At 41.1% G+C, this 13,975-nt stretch overlaps 1 protein-coding gene across 3 annotated transcripts in view; it reads right to left on the bottom strand.

The window, feature by feature from the left end:
* GRM5 (glutamate metabotropic receptor 5) overlaps positions 1-13,975 on the bottom strand; it is a 704,461-nt gene that overhangs the window by 35,056 nt on the left and 655,430 nt on the right. The gene's annotated exons all lie outside the window — the stretch shown is intronic.

Below are 13,975 nucleotides of genomic sequence, written 5' to 3'. Positions count from 1 at the left end.
ACTTGTTTTTGCTGTCTGGTATACAATTTAGAGCCTCCTACCTCTACTGACTTCAATTCATTAAGTTTATTTGGATCCCATTCTGCATAAAAGCATGCATTGCCCCCTTGTGTCTCCTCTAGTGAAACACCCCATGACCCCTTTTCGGTATTTCTCCCCCTTCCTGTGGGGCTCTGCTGCCCTCTAGGGGGCCTTGTTCATCTCACACTTCTCGGGACCCAGTTCGATCTGCATTTGGCAGCACAGTCCTTGAGTGGGATGGCCATGCTCTGGGCGGGGCTGCCAGCTCCCAGGGCTCCCGTGCCTGCTCTTCTCATCCCCATCTTGTAAGTGTGTGGCTCTATAGTGTAATCAGTTTAGGGGTATGGTACTTGAGCTTCGGCAAGCAAGGAGGATGTCAAGAAGAGAAACTCATCACAAGTGGAGGTTTGGAGAGCGCTGCCATGGGGTCTCCATTCGGTTGGTACCAACAGGGTCCTCAGTTACGGGTATCCCACTTGTGTCACAGTAGTTTACATATTGCATCAACATGTATTCCATGGAATCCAGTAGCCGACTAATGGAAGTGTTCGACCTGATGAATGAACAATGATTTCTGTCTTTGTCTCGGCCTCTGGGGACAAAGAACTTCCTCAAAGCATCTGGGGACTCCATTGCTTTTTGTCCAAAGCCCAAAGTAACATCTGGCTGCCACATCCAGTTAGGATGACCCTTACTTCTACCTAGTTTGACTGTACTGGAGCTGCTGACCACTTCTTCGTTTATGAATCACTCTTTTTCCTTGTGTGTCACCACTTGGATCTGGGGGTCTGGGGTATATGGTCTATTCTTCCAGAATTCTTTGGTCTGCAGACTCCCTTTCCTTATCTAATTTCTGGTTTTGCCCTTGGTTCTCCCACATTGTACTTCAAACACTAAACTCTCCTGATTTTCAGGCCAGTATTTCCAGCAGCTTCTTGGACTTGTTCACTTAGATGTGCTCTTGGGAATCTTGAATTTAATAATTCCAAAACTAAACTCGTGTTTTCTTCAAACTTTCTCTCCTTTAACTTGGGATCATCTCTGGTTCCAAATTTCTTTTAGTTCATCCTTTTTTTTTTTTTTTTTTTTAAGATTTTACTTATTCATGAGAGATCGAGAGAGAGAAGAGAGTGAGGCAGAGGCAGAGGGAGAAGCAGACTCACTGCTGAGCAGGAACCCGACATGGGGCTCAGTCTCAGAACCCTGGGATCATGACCCAACCCAAAGGCAGATACTCAAGCGACTGAGCCACCCTGATGCCCTCATTTCATCCTCTTATCATCATATGTGGATGGCTCCCCCCCAGGCCTTTTATTTTAATTTCCAGCCTGGACTTCTCTAAGCTTATAAGACATAGTATTAATGTGTCCAAAACTGAATACTTGATTTTAACCTTCAAAACTCTCTTCCCCAAGTCTGAATTACAACACTCCCAATCATCCCATTTACACAGATCAAAAACCTGGAGCTCATGTTTAATTTTTCTCTTTCCTTTATATACAACTTAATGATTAAGCCGTCTATCGTTACACTTTCTACTTGATATCGTCACAGTCTCTCAGCTAGCCTGTCTCAGTGAATGTCTGATTTCTTTCTTTCCTTCTCTTCTTCCCACTCTACATTCTATTCTGTCTCTAGAAACCAGAAGGGTCTGTTTAACATATTAGTCTCATCATGTAACTTCTTGAAACTTCCAAAGTTCTCCATCACATTCAGGACAAAAAAACAACATCTGTACTTCACCTAGTCTGATCCTCAAGTGCCAGTTCACAATTTCTCTTACTGTTCACCCCACTTCTTATTTTACTCCAACCACAATGGACACATGACAATCTTGTTCCTGCCTCAAGATCTTTTTACCTGCCGTACCCTCTGCCTGGAACACTTAGCTTTCACCTCCCAGACCTTTATGTATCTTATTTTCTCACTTCATTGTGCTCTCTGTTCAATTGATTGAGAGAGGCTCTTCATGACACCGTATCTAAAAATATCTAAAATAACTTGCCAAAGCTCACTGTAGTCTCTCACCTTTTCTCACTTTTCTTTAAAGAAATTATACCTACCTGGAATTATAGGATGTATTTTTTTTTAGCATCTGGAACTATGCTATGTATTTATTTACTTTTTGTTATCATTCTCTCCAAATATAATTGAAATTCTGTGAGGATTGAAATTTTGTTTTGTTTCACATTTATCCTCAAAGCTTAGAGCAGTTCCTGGTACATAGTACATTCTCAATTAATTGCCAGATGTACTCAATTAATAATTTCAGGGTATTGAAATATAATCTGAGTCCTCATATAACTCATATAACTTGGACTTGATCTTCAATGGGGTGATGTATATAAGATGTATTATGTATTAGTTTGAAAATATTTTAAAAATAGCTTATAATATCTCAAAAGCATCTAATATCTGATTAAATATGTTTAAGTTGAGGACAAGGACAAATTAAGTATGGCTACCATTTTGAGACTGGAAAGTGGCATTTGTTACATTTAACAGAAAGACAGAAATAGTGAAACTATTACAGAAGAATTTATTTTATATAAAGAGTGAGTTTTGGACATGCTGAGGTTGAGATGATGCTAGTTATGAAGATGGTACTATCCAGTTGCCATGTGAAGACTAACAACTAGAGCTTAAGGAAGAATACTTGAGAATTGAAAGTGCAATGATGGTTGGGTTTTCCAAAAAAGAACACAAGGAGAAAGGAGCCAAGGACCATGGACTGATCTTAGAGAGACAACTAAGGACAGGAAGTGGCCCCACGTAGCCCTAAACTCGGTACCTTTGTGCCTGCTGTTACCTCTTACTGGAATGTCTTCCCTAATGAGCAACTCAAACATGTCTACTTAGCTTTCTTTTTAGTGCTACCTCCTCTGTGTATTTTTTTAGTAGATCATTGAGAGTTGAAATTGATAACTGATCCCCCCTTTTGAGACCAACAGGAATTTTTTTTTCAGCTCAAGAGTAATGGAGAATATAATAAGGCAGAGTACAAAGAGCATGAGGAGTAGCCTGGTAGTCATGGGTTTCATGGGTTTCAGTCAGCTCAATCATAAGCTAAGTGTACGATCTTGGAAAAATGATTTCATCTCTCTGAGTCTTCATTTCTACAGCTATAAAAATTAGTGTATCTTTACTTTTCAAGGCTGTTGTACAAATTGAATGGCGTGTAATAGTTCAGAGCACACTGAAGGAGCTCAAAAAACATTCATTTTCTTCGTGTGTGTGTATGTGTTGGGGGTAATTGGGAGGAGTGCTAGAGTAATCAGTGGCCAAATGACTCAAAAAAGGTGGAAAACTATTTTAGCCAAGAAGCTAGAGAAAAGGATATTCTTATCTTCCCACTGTTTATTTCTTTCTCAATAATTCCATCTTTACCAAGGGAATGGAGTTTAAGAGGAAGAATCATTAACTCACAGAATTATGCCGAAGGTGTACTTTCTTTTGGTATGAAGTGTTACGTTCTGAAAGAGATATGACTTGTATACCCCAGATATGGTGTAGCTAGCTCACTTACAAGCAAGGCTACTACAAATGAAAAGAACATTTCTAGAAACAAAATTTTAAAAAAGTGCTTAATTTGCCCTACCACCCAATTTATATCAATTAATTGAAAATATTTTTATCAAATTCAAGTAGTAACAAATGAAATCACTAATGTCATTTGCAAACTAAGATTCACTGTAATCACAGCATTCAAGAATATCAATTCATTATACAAAGGGAATGTTTTAGATGCAATTCATCAAAATCATCCAGACATAGTCTTTTATAGTTCCACAAATATACTTTAATTATTGCAGAGCCAAACAATTTAATTAATCATTTCAAAGCATTTCTCTTCCCCCAAAATAAATACCTGAATCATGTCATTCGTACAACCCACCAGATCTAAATCTTCTTAATTTACCTCTACCTACCTGATGAGATATATTTAATTTCTGTCAAATAAAACAGAAATATATTTAATCTCTGTTAAATATAGTAAATATATTTAAATGGTATATTATCAGGCAGTGGTAGAACAGGACTTGACAAATTGACTTATTCTGTTGGAAGATAAACTACTATTGATTGCTGATTCACCATTAGGTGAGGAACCAGATCTTCACGAGAGGCTAGAAAAGTGAATCTTTGCTGGTCACTCACATATTTATCAGAGAATTTTTTTTTTTTTTTAGTTTGGGAGAAAGAGAGAGAGAGAACACAGAGGGAGAGGGAGAAGCAGACTCCCTGCTGATCATAAAGTCTGAAGCAGGGCTGGATCCCAGGACCCTGGGATCACGACCTGAGACAAAGGCAGATGCTTAACTGACTGAGCCACCCAGGCACCCTTAGAGAACCTTTTATTTATTTCTACTTTTTTTTCAAGATTTATTTATTTATTTATTTGACATAGAGAGAGAGAGAAAGAGAGAGAGAGAGAGAACATGTGGGAGTGGGAGAGGGAGAAGCAGGCTTCGCACTGAGCAGGGAGACAGACATGGGGCTCGATCCCAGGACCCTGGGATCATGACCTGAGTCAAAGGCAAATAAATGCTTAACAACTGAGCCACCCAGGCGCCCCCCTACAGAACCTTTTAAAACAGTCACTGTGTTAGTTGCTGATGATGAAGACCTAGAAAGCAATGCATACAGGAAACTTACAGTCTAGCAGTGAGAAAAGCAAATAAATAAAACACAATTTCAGGGGTTCTATATGAAGGGACCCAGCAAGTCCAATGGAAATGCAATTTATAAAAGAGGTATAATATTTGGGTTAGGGATTGGAGGGTAAGAAGGTATTTTTTAGGTAGAAGGAAGATAATCACAGGTATTAGTAGAGGCAAAAAGAATAGAATATACACAGGCAGGAGCATACCAAACAAAGAAATAGCTGAAGCCTTTCAGCACTGGTGGAGGGGACATCAGGAGCGGGCAGGATATGTAGTATGTGGTTGGAGGAGTGCTGGTGGAGGGGACCTTTGGGGATTGGTGGAATAGACTGGTGGCTGGCCCTCAGGTTGAGAAGGTCAAGTCTTGAAGGGCCAGGTCTTTAAGGGCTTAGTGAGCTATGTAAAAGAGTTTTAGGTTTTTATATTTTATGGCTTATAGACCTACTATTTGAAGGTTGGGTAATGTGATCCAATTTGTGGTTTGGGAAGACGGCTCTGGCAATTGTTGGGACAGGTTGGCGTATCAATAATAGAGATTTAGGACCTTATGTTAGTAGTTCAGACAATAGGTTATGGAATTCGGATCCATGGCGGTATCAGTGAGAACGCAAGAGATAAGGTAATGTCAGTAGAGAATGTGATTGATTGGATGTGAAGCATCAAGAAAGTAAAGAGTCAAGATTGACACAGGCTTGGGCAGCGAGGTTGAGGTGTAACTTTTATCCAGAGAGGAAATGTAAAAATAAGAAGAGCCTGCAATGAGAATGTTTAGATAAGGGATAATGAGGTTATTATTTAATTTCCTGGTCAAAATAATATTTTCCTCTCATGTCCTGTCTTATACATTATAATTATCCAGGATGTCAAAAACACTGAATTCTAAAAATGGACTTAAATGTTTGCATGCAATAAGTGCTTGAGAAATATCTAGTGAATTTCAACCGTACCTGACCACTTTTATTTTTATTTTACAGATTTTATTTATTTTAGACAGAGAGCATGAGCAGGGGTGGAGGGAGGTAGGGGATGAGGGAGAGAGAGAATCTCAAGCAGACTCTGAGCGCAGAGCCCCACACAGGGCTCAGTCTCGGGACTCTTAGATGGTGACCTGAGCCAAAATCAAGAGTCAAACGCTTAACTGACTGAACCACCCAGGTGCTCCAACCTGAGGACTTTTTAAAAAGATATCTTCCACCATCGCACATAGTTTTAAATGACTAAATTTAGAAACAGTCTTTATTTGAAGAAAGGAAATAAAGATAAAAACATTAAAAAATTGTAACTGGTAAAAATGTAACCATGTTCTTAGTCTGCTGCTTCTTTTAAGAAATATATCCTATTCCTTGCATTAATTTAGTTCAAGTAAGTGCTGTCTGCATTATGTGGCTATTTCAGCCAAAAAAACCCTAAAATGCTTTTTTGTGCATACTTGCTTTGATGACCAAACCGGGTTGACTTAGGACCTTAACTAGATCCTAACTCAGCAAAGTACTCTAGACAGTGGCTTTAAGTTTCACAGTAAGAGAAAATACTAAGGGAGAGGGTTAACAAAAGAAAATGGGGCAATGGTTATCATTTCATTTGTCAAAGGGGTTTAAACGGGAAGGTATCCAACCTAAATCAAAATACAGGGAAGATGACACTTTTTACAAATCACTTTTTTCAATCCTGACCTTTCACTGATGACTACAAGCTCTTCACTGCCCTTTCAAATATAGTATTAGCATTTATAATTTCTGGTAGTTAAGGTCTAAAGCCAACTCTGGGATTAGAATTGAAGGTCCAACTCTTTCTAGATATCTATCCTTAAGCAATTTGCTTTCCTTGCCTGTGCCTCAATTCTCTGGTTTATAAAGTGAGGCTACTAATGTTACCTGCCTCATGGGGTTGTCTTAGGATTTGACGAAAGTTTCTGAGGCACTGATAATAGCACCTGCCACATTATAAATGCTGGTTAGATTTTAGCATCAGCTTTATCATTCTGGTCATCCCACATCCACTTCCTACACTCCACCTTCTCTTCTCTGGTTTCCACCTGTTTACACTTTGGGCTGGAGGGCTGAAAAGCTTGATTTTAAATCTAGCAGTGGTGACTGCCTGATCCCATACTTGGCGTCCTTTCTCATCTGCGTCCTACTGCCAGTCCGTAGCCTCATCTTACTTGCACTGTGTGCTCCACGACAAAATGCTGCAGACTCTGACTCGTTAGGTTTTATGGAAGTAAAAGGCTATCTGCTCCTTCATCATGCTTTGGTGCGCTCTGGAAATGGGATGACTCAGGGCAGATTGGCTTCTCAGTCAGGAGGTCAAGCTTTTGAGAAAGCCTTACATTTACGTCTAAAGTTCTTAACTGCAACAGTGGTGTTCAAACCCTGGTTGAGCCACTCACCTCTTTGGGCAAGTGTCTTCATCTTTCTAAACTTTGGTGTCTTCATTGGTATAATGGGCATGAGAAGTCTTCCAAGCAGGATCATGTAAGAAATGTAGTGGTCTAACAGAACAAAAGACAACTTACTGAATGGGAGATGTTGTTTGTAAAGGACATATCCAATAAGGGGTTAGTAATCAAAATATATAAAGAATTTATGCAACTCAACATCAAAAAACCTCAAATAATCCAATTAAAAATTGCCAGAAGCTATGAACAGACATTTCCCCAAAAATGACATCCAGATGGCCAACAAACACATGAAAAGATGCTCAACCTCACTCATCATCAGGGAAATGCAAATCAAAACCACAATGAGATACCACCTCACACCTGTCAGAATGGCTATAATCCATTGATTATAGCCATTGATTATACTTTCCACAAGAAAGTACAAGTATTGGGCAGATGTGGAGAAAAAGGAACCCTCACATGCTGTTGGATGGAAATGCAAACTGGTGCAGCCACTGTGGACAACCTGGTGTAGCCACTGTGGAAAACAGTATGGAGGTTCCTCAAACATTAAAAATAGAACTACCCTATAATCCAGTAATTCTACTACTGAGTATTTACCCGAAGAATACAAAAACACAGGATCAAAAATGTATATGCACCCCAATATTTATTGCAGCGTTATTACAATAGCCAAGATAAGGAAGCAGCCCATCTATCCATGGATAGATGAATGGATAAGGAAGAGGTGAGATACACACACATACACACACAGACACACAGACACACACACACACAAAATGGTATATTACTCAGTCATTAAGAAAGAATGAAATCTTGCCATTTGCAACAACATGGATAGATCTAGAAGGCATAATGCTAAGTGAAATAAGTCAGAGAAAGACAAATATGTGATTTCACTCACATGTGCAATTTAAGAAACAAAACAAGTGAACATAGAAAAAAAAAAAAAAGAGAGACAAATGAGCAAACAAAAAACCCCAAACTCTGAACAACAGAGAACAAACTGGTGGTCACCAAATGGAGGAGGGTGGGGGGATGGGTGAACTAGGAAAAGGGGATTAATTTAGGATGAGCACTGGGTAATGTATGGAAGTGTTGAATCACTATATTGTACACCAGAAACTAACAGCCCTGTATGTTAATTATACTGGAGTTAAAAAAAGAAAAAGAAATGAATTGGATTAAATACATAGTATGCATGGGCACTTGTATCCCCAATAAATTAAAGATCTTGATAGAAGTTGGTTTGATTCCTGAAGAATAAACTCTGGAATCCTAATCAATTGAATTCCAAAAGGCAATTTCTGGTGGCAGAGTGTGTGGCAGGAAAATATTTAAGCAAGGCTCCTCTACAGCATATAACAATATGTATGTTTTTAAAATCTAGCATCGCTATTCTAGGAAGTGATGCTGATTTTTCCCCCCAGTTTTTTTATGTCACACCATTTTTATAAGCATGGAAATGTGTTATCAGTGATGATGAAAAAACCACAACAGTACATCTGGGAATCAGCACATCTACTGTTCGCACTGCTTTCTACAAAAGTTTGCCTCCAGCTGCTCGCATCAAGCTGTCCGTGTAAGCCCACAGTGGTGGTCTGCATTGTTACCGCACAAGCTCTCTGAAACCCTCGCTCCCCTGGTGCTGCCCAGAGAACCCCGCCTGCCACCTAGTGGCCAGGAGAGGGACTGGTCCACTGCTGCCTGGGGCGGGCATGGAGGGTTATGGGCGCAAGGAAAAGAAGAGAGAAGAGGCGCAAGGAAAAGAAGAGAGAAGAAGACAGTCCGTAAACAGTTGACGCACTGAGCCCGGTTCTTCACTAGCATCACTGAGGATGGTTAGAAATGCCCCGGAGTTAAAGGTTGTCTGCTCCTTTCAGCTCACGACTTGCTCTCTGTCTGGCACTGTTCTCCCTGGAGATGCAGTTGCAAAGCAGTGTCTGCACAGTGAATACAATTAAATGAAAGCCTCTGGAAATGTCCAAGGGGAAATTAGATAACATGTGCTTTGATGCAGGGATTTGGAGTTTGAAGGTGAAAAAGACAGGCAAGACATCAGAAGTCTGCATCTGCTTAGCCCCAGTTCAGCCATTAGCATTCTGCTAATGTGTCTTTGTAAGTTCTTCACTGAAGTCAGTTTGCTCTGTTTCTCTCAAATATCATCAGACGTTTCAAACATCTTTTAGATTAAAAGAAGTCCTAAAGTTAGTCTTCTGTGATGAGTGGATGCTGAGATCAATTTTTTCTTACATTTTTATTAACCAACAAAAGGGAAAAAGTGCTTGCTGGTCCATTTGGGCTGGAACATTTGGTTCCAAATATGCTGTCCTGGCAGCCATTAGAGCAGTAGAGATGTCTACTTTTGCCCTGGTCCATTCTTTAGTGGGCTGCACTCTTGGCTGTACCCCATGGCCAGACAGTCCCTGGGAGAAGCATCCTGAACTCAAATTCCCTCTTATTTCCTTCAGATGTTCCTTCGGAGACTTTTCCCCCTCACTGTTATAATGTGTCTGCCTGAGTCAGAATACACTCTTGGGAGTGCCTGACTCCCACCAACAGGTCAGGTGTTCCCTGCTGTCTTCAGTTTCTGACCAAGACACTGGTGGGACCCAGAGTGAAATGAACAGGCATATCATAGAAGTAGTTGAGATGGATGATGGAGGACAGTGGGAACCTTCTATCCTTTGAGGAGCATAAGTAGGCGGGATCAGTAGGGCTTGATTTCCTTTTTACCTCCTGTATCCCCACAATAGCAATTTACTGAGCTCCTACCCAGAGCCATCCTAGGGATAAATAAGAAAATGTTCTTGCCCTCAGGGACTTCTGGTAGAATGTGTGTGTGTGTGTGTGTGTGTGTGTGTGTGTGTGTGTGTGTGAGATATGACCACAGTAAACCCTCATAGAATGAGGTTTATGAGGATTTACTGTGGTCATATATCATACACACACACACACACACACAGACACAGAGTAAACCAACACAGAATGTCATGGAACCTCACCAGAATTTCACGTAGAAAAGACCAACATCTCCTCTCTCTCTACCTGAGCCAAGATATCTTTTAGGGAGTGTAATGGTCAAAATAGAATCATTTAGTTGAACTCCAGAGCTTACAGAGTAACATCTTCAAATCTGTCTCTGACTCTGATACCCCTGCCTTCCTGTTATAACACTTGTTGTTATAACAACCCTTGTGACTACCTTGGTTCCCCCTGAATAATCCAAGATAATCTCAAGATCCTTAACATAATCACATCCACAAAGTCCCTTTTGCCATGGAAGGTGACATATTCAGATGTTCCAGGGAATGGACTGTTTCCATGCTTGAGGGTCATTACTCTGCCTACCAAAGAGGACCATCCATGTTGATATTACACTACTCTCCCTTGTTCTGCCCATGCCATCTAAAACTGAAGAAAGTGTCTTTGCTGGTTTGGTTTTGCTTTTCTTTTTATGGCAATATTATACGGTGCCTTTCCCAGTCTCCTCCATTAGTTCACCATGCTCCCCCATGTTGCACTGACATCACTGTTGGGGGATGAGTATAGGGGAATGGCAGATGATCTCCTCACTGGACACTGGCTCTAGTGAGGTAAAAGTGTATGCCCTGCAGTCACTGAGGCAGAGAGTGGGAGACTGCTGTAGAATTTATGAATGGAGTGTGGGAAGTATGCTTCATAACCCAACCAATAGCAAAGCTCCGGTAATAGCAGTGTTATTACCTTATGCCCAGGTGGGCAGGTGATGACATAGAGTTTGAGTCCACAGAGCAAAAGTCCTGATATGGGGCAAACAGGAAGGAGGAACAATTACCCACTTTATATATCCTCTTGAAAGCTTGTCAGTCATGTTATTGTGGGGAAAAACATGGTGTTTTGACTTTGAATCCCACCTGCATCCCTTATGAGCCACACCATCTTGGACAAATCATTAAACCTCTCTGCACCTAAGTTTCCTCACCTTTAAAACAGAGAGTAATAATTATATCTAATTCATGGGGCGGGGGCACCTGGGTGGCTCAATCAGTCCATCATCCAACTCTTCGTTTTGGCTCAGGTCCTGATCTCAGGGCTGTCATGCTCTGCACTCAACAGGGAGTCTGCTTGTCCTTCTCCCTCTGCCCCTCCCCCAACTTGCACGTGCTTTCTCTCTTCTCTCCTCAAATAAATACAATCTTTTTTTTTTTTAAAGATTTTATTTATTTATTTGACAGAGAGAGATCACAAGTAGAAGGAGAGGAAGGCAGAGAGAGAGAGAGAGAGAGGGAAGCAGGCTTCCTGCTGAGCAGAGAGCCCGATGTGGGACTCGATCCCAGGACCCTGAGATCATGACCTGAGCCGAAGGCAGCGGCTTAACCCACTGAGCCACCCAGGCGCCCCAATAAATACAATCTTTTGAAAAATAAAATAAATAGGGGTATCTGGGTGGCTCAGTGGGTTAAAGCCTCTGCCTTAGGCTCAGGTCATGATCCCAGGGTCCTGGGATCGAGCCCCACATCGGGCTCTCTGCTCAGCGGGGAGCCTGCTTCCTTCTCTCTGCCCTGCTAGTGATCTCTGTCTGTCAAATAAATAAATAAAATCTTAAACATATAAGATAAATAATATCTAATTCACATGGTTGTTATTGGCTGAGAACATGTAAGCCTGTGGTTCTCAACATGTGATCCCTATGTCACCATACATTCATCAATATGAAATCCTTATCACCTGGGAGCTGGTTAGAAAGGCAAACTCTCTGGCTCCACCCCAGACCTGCTGTATCAAAAACTCTGCAGTTGGGGAGCTTTATTCTAGAAGATACTCATGTGTAATCCACGTAGTATAGTGTCTCACACATGACTGGGACTTGCTTAGCAGATGTTGACTGGAATGATCTTTACCTTCTCTGGGAGCTTCATTGGGGTTACCGCACTTTGGTTTTTAGTTACCATTCATTTTAGAAGAACAAGCAAGGTCAGTGACAGCTCTGTTTGTTTACCGAGTCATGATCTCTCTCTCTCTTTTTTTTCCTCAAAGTAAAAAAGCCACCTGAGTTACAGAAAACAGTGCTATTAGTCTGCATTTTGGCCATGCCACTTTAACTCAGCAGAGGGAGAGTCACAGTTTCTGGCAACTTCTGTCATCCAGAGTGTGCAGAGAAGGAGCCCAAGAATAAGGCCAGGCAGCAAGCTTGTACACAGGAGGGATGTTGTGACTCACTCTTTCTCTCTCTCTCTCTTTCTTTCTTTGACTAAACAGAAGTGAGCAAGTGAGTACGCACATGCCTTCCCAAAGAGAGCTTCAAATCATGTGATGTATAAAATTGACCACAGTGATTCATCACTTAGTTTCTAAACATTAAGTAAAATGGACCCATCTGGGCCAAGTTAAAAATCAAAATAGTTTTTTCATGAAGAAATATAAACGCACTGCCAAAACCACAAGGGGAATGAGAAGAGTGGCTAACACTTACAAATCTCTTTTAAACTCTGAGGAAAGCCTAACTTTTTTTTTTTTAAGATTTTTATTTATTTTTTTGACAGAGATCTCAAATAGGTGGAGAGGCAGGCAGAGAGAGAGAGGAGGAAGCAGGCTTCCCACTGAGCAGAGAGCCCGATGTGGGGCTTGATTCCAGGACCCTGGGATCATGACCTGAGCCTAAGGCAGAGGATTTAACCCACTGAGCCACCCAGGTGCCCTGGAAAGCCTAACTTCTGAAAAAGCACTGTCACAGAGACTCTGTAAACTTCTACTTAAGAATATAATGGAAATTTTGAGGACCATTTGCCCCCAGGATGTAGCCATGAGTTACTAGTAATTCAGGCCAGGTTCCCAAAGTCAAATGTTTCCATTTCAGTAAATTTCCTGAAGACTGATGTCATGGAACATCATATTAGGTCACCAGAGCTATATATTAGGTGGATGGGAACTGAGATCACCCCATGATTAGGAGAAAGGAAACTCATATCTCATGAACCTGCCTGTGGAACATACTCTGTATAATGCTCATGATCCTATGAGCATAGCGCACAGTGGAATACAGAGTATCATCCTCATCTTCCAGAGGTTCTGAGAATTAAGGGATTGGTCTCAAGTCCCAGCTGGTGAGTGGCAGAGCCAGGAATGGAATCCATATCTTTGCTGACTAGGCTCCCTTCCTACACCACAGTATTCTGTCAAGTTATAACAGGATTGACACCGACAGCCTTGTTCCATGATGTCACCTTGACTGACTGGCCTATATGCCAAACAAACAAACAAACAAAATCACCTTTAGGGTCTTTTCTCTGGGAGTAAAAAATAGAATCAAAATACTAATCAGTCAGACTTTTTCCACACAAACAAAATCTATATAGATAGTTTAAAATCACCATTAAATAGGAAAGCTATCAGGCAACCCTTTCAAGTTCAAATTTTACCTCAGAGGCTTCTGAGATAAAACACAAGTCAAATCAGGCTCAGCTGAGGGAATGACCATGGCAAGAAAGTACAGGGCCATAAAGATCAGGGAGCAGTTTTCAGGGAAACTCCTAGAGGCAAGTCACGTCCTGCACCCATTCAGTCTCAATTTTCCTCAGCTCAGGCGACAAAATAAGAGCTGGGATGGGGACCATTGTTGGATGGTTATCTGCATGTGCCTGGAAGCCAGCGTGTCTTTATGGGAAGCCTGCCTCTTCTACTGACTCTCTTCATGGATTTGAGCAAGTAAATTACCCTGGGATAAGGTATCCCAGTTGCCTTATCTAAGAAGAGGATTGTTTGGAGGATATAAAGAGTTAATCCGCATAAGGCTCAAAGGGGCCATCACCAAATGCTCAATGAATATAATTATTCACAATCCTCCATCCTCCTTTGTGTTCACTGTCAAATGCCAGTGTCATTCACACATCAATATTCATCTACCACC

Source organism: Lutra lutra, chromosome 10, assembly GCF_902655055.1.
Source record: "Lutra lutra chromosome 10, mLutLut1.2, whole genome shotgun sequence".
Lineage (NCBI taxonomy): Eukaryota > Metazoa > Chordata > Mammalia > Carnivora > Mustelidae > Lutra > Lutra lutra.
Note: the sequence above shows the minus strand (reverse complement) of the source record. Positions and strands in the feature narration are given on the sequence as shown.